This window comes from Indicator indicator, chromosome 33, assembly GCF_027791375.1.
Source record: "Indicator indicator isolate 239-I01 chromosome 33, UM_Iind_1.1, whole genome shotgun sequence".
In the NCBI taxonomy this organism is placed as follows: Eukaryota; Metazoa; Chordata; class Aves; order Piciformes; family Indicatoridae; genus Indicator; species Indicator indicator.
The window spans coordinates 5,940,719-5,947,323 of record NC_072042.1 but is presented as its reverse complement, the minus strand read 5'-3'; positions in this window follow the sequence as shown (position 1 = coordinate 5,947,323).

Here is a 6,605-nt window from a genome sequence, read left to right as displayed (position 1 = left end):
TGTTTCTAATAATTCCCAGGTTAGACTTAAGTGAATCATTTGGAGAGCAATCATTCCTCTTGAAAGGAATCTGGCAGCTCCGAGACTCCCAGCTGCAGCTAACAGCCACTGCCAGTCTGAGGTGAGCTGCCCAGGTGCCAGGAAGCCCCTGGGCTGGAAGGGTGCAGAAGTGAACTTTAGGTGGGGTGAAGGATGCTGCTGCATCCTCCCTGGCAGCTCACCCAGAACAGCTTCACTCCTGCACTGATAACGACAATTCTGGGGGCTGGAAAAAAGACCTCTGAGATCATCAACCATGGTTACAGTGTCCAGGAGATCCCAGCATGGTGCCCACATCCCTCCTCCTCACCCCAGGAGCCACCTAAGCCCTCAAAGATCACCAAATCCAACCAGCAACCCAACACCACGGTGGTCACCAAACCACATCCCAGAGTGCCATGGCCACAGGTTTCTGAACACCTCCAGGGACGGAGACTCCACCACCTCCCCGGGCAGCCTGTGCCAATCCCTGACCATTCTGGCAGCAAAGAAATTTTTCCTCCACGTCTGAGCTGGACAAGAGAGAAACCAGCAACATCTCCACCAGTGGCCCAAGGCCCCCAGGTGCCACTGGTTTCTGTGCTGAAGCAGCAGCAGCAGGCAGCTGAGCCCAGGCTGGCACACCGAGGAGCTGCTTCCATGCCACCACCGGCTCCCACCACGCGCTGGTGCCACGGAGGTGCTGAGCTTGCTGCTCCTCCTCTCTCCCTGGTGGGGATGAGGCAGTGCCAGCAGTTTCAGCCTGCTCATGAAACCTCAGCAGGTGTTTGGGGAGTTTCGTTGCCCTTTCGTGTTTCTCACGGAGCCCTCCCCCAGCGCCGCTGCCGTCTGCGAGGCGAGCGAGCGGCGTGAGTCAGGCGGCAGCAGGGCCATGGGCTGTTCAGTCCTGCCTGGACAGGAATCCTCAGCCCTGCTCAGCCTCATCTGCTCAAGGAAGAACAGGCAGCAGCAGAGCTGCCTCTCAGGGGGAGACTCAGCTCCTATCCCTGGGAATCGAGGCAGAGGAGCACACCGCAGGCAGACGCAGCAGCGCAGCGTCCGGGAGCCTCGGAAAGCAGCAGGGAAAGTGCTTGGGAGCTTTATCCTTCCCTCACCTGAGCTCCCAGCTGGAGCACTCCTGGCTGTGTGACTGCATTCTGCCTCCCTGCCCTTGTCACTTCGGTGTGGCACAACCACAGGAGCACAGAATATACCTGGTTGGAAAAGACCTTAAAGGTCTCCCAGTCCAACCTTGCACCCCCACCCTGTGCACAAAGGTCTCCTGGGGTGCATTAAGAAGAGTGTGGCCACCAGGGCAAGGGAAGTTCTCCTCCCCCTCCACTCTGCCCTGCTGAGGCCACAGCTGGAGTATATTGTGTCCAGTTCTGGGCTTCAAGAGAGACAGGGAACTGCTGCAGGGTTGTGAGGATGATGAAGGGACTGGAACAGCTCTGTGAGGAGGAAAGGCTGAGAGCCCTGAGGCTGCTGAGCCTGGAGAAGAGCAGCCCCAGAGGAATCTGATCAGTGTTAGCAAATATCCCAAGAGTGGCTGTCAGGAAGATGGAGCCAGGCTCTTGACAGTGGTGCCCAGTGACAGGACGAGGAGCAACAGACACAAACTGAAACCCAGCAAGTTCCACCTCAACAGGAGCAGAAAATTCTTTGGTGTGAGGGTGCTGGAGGCCTGGAGCAGGCTGCCCAGAGAGGTTGTGGAGTCTCCTTCCCTGCAGACTTTCCAAACCCATTTGGATGTGTTCCTGTGTGACCTGCCCTGGCACTGGGGTTGGACTCAATGATCTCTGAATGTCTCTTCCAACCTCTACTGCTCTGTGACTCTATGAGCAGCTGCTGGTTTATCATTTCATCACCTGGTCTGTGCTCTGAAGGCAGAGGGAGGCTGGAGGGGGAGGATGAGGTCTCAACCACTTGTAGCTGTGCCCAGTTTGTGAAGCATCCAAGTTAGAAAAGTGCCTCAAGAGCCTGCACCTCATTTGCACACTTAGCTCCTGGGGCTTCCTTGGGTAGCTCAGGCTGTGCTGCTTGCTCCACCTCATCCCTGCCTGTCCCACACTGCAGCAGAGATGGCACAATGGAAACCTTGCCCTGCCCTCAACCTGGCATCCTAAAGCTTTCCTGCAGCCATGTGCTGTGCCCTGAGCTTGAGAGACACAAAACATTGGCACACACTGCCCTGTAGCACTCCTGTGGTACAGCAACAGCCCCCAGCAGAAGGCAGGGACTGGGACATGGGGACAGCAGCATTTCAGGCCACTCCAGCAAGGCTCACTGGGGACTTCAGTCAGGATCTTGTGGTACTTAGAGACCACAAAGTCCTTGAAAGTCAACAGGCCAACAGTACAGCAAGGCAGCAGCTCCTGCTGTGTGCTGGGAGCTTCTCTGGTCCCAGTGAGCTTGCAGTGATGAAGCCAGCTGAGGACCTGGGCAGAGGGGACGTGATGGGAATCCACATTTAGTCCATCTGCTTTCTTCTCCAGAGTTCCAGCAGCCCCTGAAGTGGAGCCCTCTGAACTGCCTCAGATACAACTCTGCTGCTGAGCTGTGCTGCAGGCTCCATCCCAGCTTACTCCTCCAGAGAGGGCAGCTGGGGGAGGGACTTCTCAGGGTGTCAGGTAATGATAGGAGTAGGGGAGATGGAGCAAAAATAGAAATGGGGAGCTTCAGGTTGGATGTTAGGAAGAAATTCTTCCCCATGAGGGTAGTAAGAGACTGGCACAGGTTGCCCAGGGAGGTGGTGGAAGCCTCATCCCTGGAGGTTTTTAAGGCCAGGCTGGATGTGGCTCTCAGCAACCTGATCCAGTGTGAGGTATCCCTAGGGGATTGGAACTGGCTGAGCCTTGAGGTCCCTTCCAACCCTGACAATTCCATGATTCTATGACTCTATTCCAGAAGGCCACCAGGGCTAACCACCAGCTGAAGAAAGAGGCTGAGCTGAGGAGCTGAGCAGATCTGATTCCATGCTTAGGGGCAGCTCTGACACCAGCTGCATTTCAGTGCACACAGCTCTGGGATTGAATAGAATCACAGAATGCACTGGGTTGGAAGGGACCTTCAAAGGTCATCATTCCAACCCCCAGCATGGCCTCAAATTGTGCCAGGGCAGGTTGAGGTTGGGTGTTTGGAGCAATTTCTTTCCTGGAAGAGTGGTCAGGCATGGAACAGGCTGCCCAGGGAGGTGGTGGAGTCTCCATCCCTGGAGGTGTTCAGAAGCCTGTGGCCATGGCACTTAGGGCCATGGTTTGATGGCCATGGTGGGGTTGGGCTGATGGTTGGACTGGATGCTCTTGGAGGTCTCTTCCAACCCAAACAATTCCATGTTTCTATGTCAGTTTGCTTCCGCAGCCTCCTTTTGACTCAGCATCTGCAATCTGTGCAGCAGAGGTGCAGGAAAGAGATCCAGCCCCAGAGCCAAGCACAGGTGAACTTCACTCCCCTCACTGCCCCTCCCTTGGGGCTGTGCCACCTCTGTCTGCTCTCTGGCAAACCCAAGAGTCCTTCAGAAGCTGTCACCTCGCTGTGGTGGCACAGACAGAGCCAGGGTGGGTTGGTGAAACACCAACACAGGGACCAGTGACCTCCCTTCTCCTGTGCACAGCCCTCACCCCCTGCAGCCTGGGGTCATGAGCAGAGCAGCATCAGGGGAAGGGAGCAGCCTGTTTGTTTCCAAACACTCTGGAGTGTGACCCAAGCTGATACCTGCCCCCTCTCCCCACTCCATCCCACCCAAGCTCTGTTTCCCTGACTCATCTGCCAAGCCCAGCAGCAGAGTGGCCTCCTGATGGTGAATAAACACTCAGGGCTCTGCTGCAAGAGGAGAATATGCCCAAAGGGTCTAGGTGGGGAGATCAGCCAAGCAGGAAAGCAGCTCCCATGTTCCTCTTGCCTTTTGTTGGGTTTCAGTGGGTGGCTTTGCTGCCCTTTAAGCTTTGTCTTTGTTCTCTCTCCTATAACTGATTAAGCCTCCAATCCATGCCAGATGCTGGTGGCTACAGTGAAGCATCACCTTGGGCAAAGGAGCAGAGAATCCATGGAATTTGAGGCCATGGAATAGAGACCCTGGCCTGAAGGGTTTCAGAGACACCCCAGGCAGGTAAATAACCCTGAGGCTCCCCAAGAGCCTCCTAGTAGTATGTGGAAGGATCAACACTGCAGCTTCTCTGCCAGTACTTAAAGGGAGTCCCAGGACAGCTGGAGAGAGACTTTTGACAAAGGCTGAGAGTGACAGGATGATAGATGATGGCTTCAGACTGGAAGAAGCTGGATTGAGATAAGACATGAGGAAGAAATTCTTCCCCACCAGGGTGGTGAGGCACTGGAACAGGCTGCCCAGAGAAGTTGGAGAGACTCTGAGCCTGGAGGTGTTCAAGGCCAGGCTGGATGGAGCCTTGAGCAACCTGGGCTGGTAGGAGGTGTCCCTGCCCATGGCAGGGGTTTGGAACTGGGTGATCTTGCAGGTCCCTTCCAACCCAAATGTTTCTAGGACTCTACACCAGAGAGAAGAGGGCAGCTGAGGAGTAGCATTCACCATGGCTGCTCTCTGGGGTAGAGACCACAGAGCCACAGGGGTGGGGAGGGAGCTCTGGAGATCACCTAACCCAACCCCCCTGCCAGAGCAGGGTCAGCCAGAGCAGGCTGCACAGGAGAGCATCCAGGTGGGTTTTGAATTCCTCTGGAGAAGGAGATTCCACCACCTCCCTGGGCAGCCTGCTGCAGGGCTCCACCACCCTCGAGGTGAAGCTGTTCCTCCTCATGTTCAGATGGACCTTCCTTGGGCCACGTTTGTGCCTCTCACCTCCTGCCCTGTCACTGGGCACCCTGAATAAAGGCTAAGCCCAGATGTTACTTGCAGACCAGGTGCCCTTGCCAAGGCAGAGAGGCACCCCACAAAGCAGCCTCCCTGCTACACCCAAACTTCTCAGCTCAGCCCTGGCTTTCCCCCTGGGTTTTTGCAAGTCTCCTAACTAAGCACATCTGCAGCTGCTGTGGCAGGAGAGCCATCAGCAAGCAACTGCCACAGACACATTCACACAGGCAGGCAACAGCAAAAAAGGCACAGACCCAGGAAAACAAAACAGAAAGAACAGAATACCACCAGGAGCAGCACAAAGAACATCCAGAGCAGTAATGAAGAGCATTTGTCTGGATGCCAAGGACAACACAGAGTGGCTCTGGAGTGTCAAAGACTGCCCTAATCCCATGGCCCCTGACCTGCAGTGCCTCCAGGACTGAGCTGTTTTCCCTGGCAGCTGCCTAACAATGAGGACTCTGTCCCTGGATTTCTGCAGGGGCATTTCAGCAGGATCAGCCCCAGGGCACTGCAGGCTTACCTCAACAGCTCCAAGTCTCCTCCAGCTCTCAGCTCTGTCTCACAAGGGCAGAGCACAAACCTCTCTTTTTCCTGGAAGCATGTGGCACATGCTGGAGGCACAGGATGTGGTCCCAGTCCCATCACATCCAGCCAGGGATCCTCATGGATGCACACTGCAGGCCATCTGCTGGCATTGAAGAAATGCTGAGCAGAAAAGAGCAGTGGTTGGGATGGGCAAAAAAGGAGCCAAGAGGAGCAGCACCTTGGAGAACCTGCACCCAAAAGGGCACTGAAAGCTCTCAGCACTGCTGGAAGCCAGAGGTGCTCAGCACCATCCAGGAGGAGAGGCCAGAGAGGGGAAGGTTTGGGGTGTGCCCATGGGAGGGATGGGGAATGGTGGGGGTGGGAGTGGTGCACAATGTGCTGATCCTGAGGGGACACAGAACCCTGCTGAGCTCTTGGGCTGAATGTCCCAGGCCAGCTCTCCTGGGGAGCTGAAACCATCTGGAAAGGTTTGGTGGCTGAATGCAGAGAGCTGTGGAGCCAGACAGACCTACCAGGGACAGACACTGCCTGAGTGCTGTCAGGGAGCTGGCCTGGCCCTTGCCCTCCTGCATCTATTTAGGACCTTAGAGCTGATCCCAAGAGCTGAAGGGATCCTAGAGGAAGGCTGCAGAGGGATTTTCCTGAGGGTGTCTGAGACAGGCCAAGGGGGAATGGTTTGAAGCTGAGGCAGAGCAGGGTTGGACTGGAGCTGAGGAAGAAGTTCTGCAGTAGGAGGGTGGTGAGAGTCTGGCACAGGCTGCCCAGGGAGGCTGTGGATGCCTCCTGCCTGGGGGTGCTCAGGGCCAGGCTGGATGAGGCCTTGAGCAGCTGAGTGTAGCTGAGAGGTGTCCCTGGGCATGGTGGGGAGGTTGGAGCAGGAGAGCTCTGAGGTCCCTTCCAGCCTGGTCTGAGCTCAGAATTCCTCTTCCATTTCCACTCCAGCTCAACTCTCTGCTTTTGGAGCTGTTTATCACCACAGGAGAAGCAACCAAGCCATGAGGATTGACATCAAGGGGACTTCTCCAAGGCTGCTCAGTGAAGATGAGAGAACAGAACCAGGCCTGAACCTGTGCTATAAACCTTCACCAGCACTGTGCTGGTTCCTACCTTTCTAGCCTGAAGGGCTCCATGAGGCAGTGCTGAGTGATGTTTGGGGGCCACCAGCTGGTGATTGTGTTGTAGCTGATAACATCACCCTGGAGGCATCCACCCACAC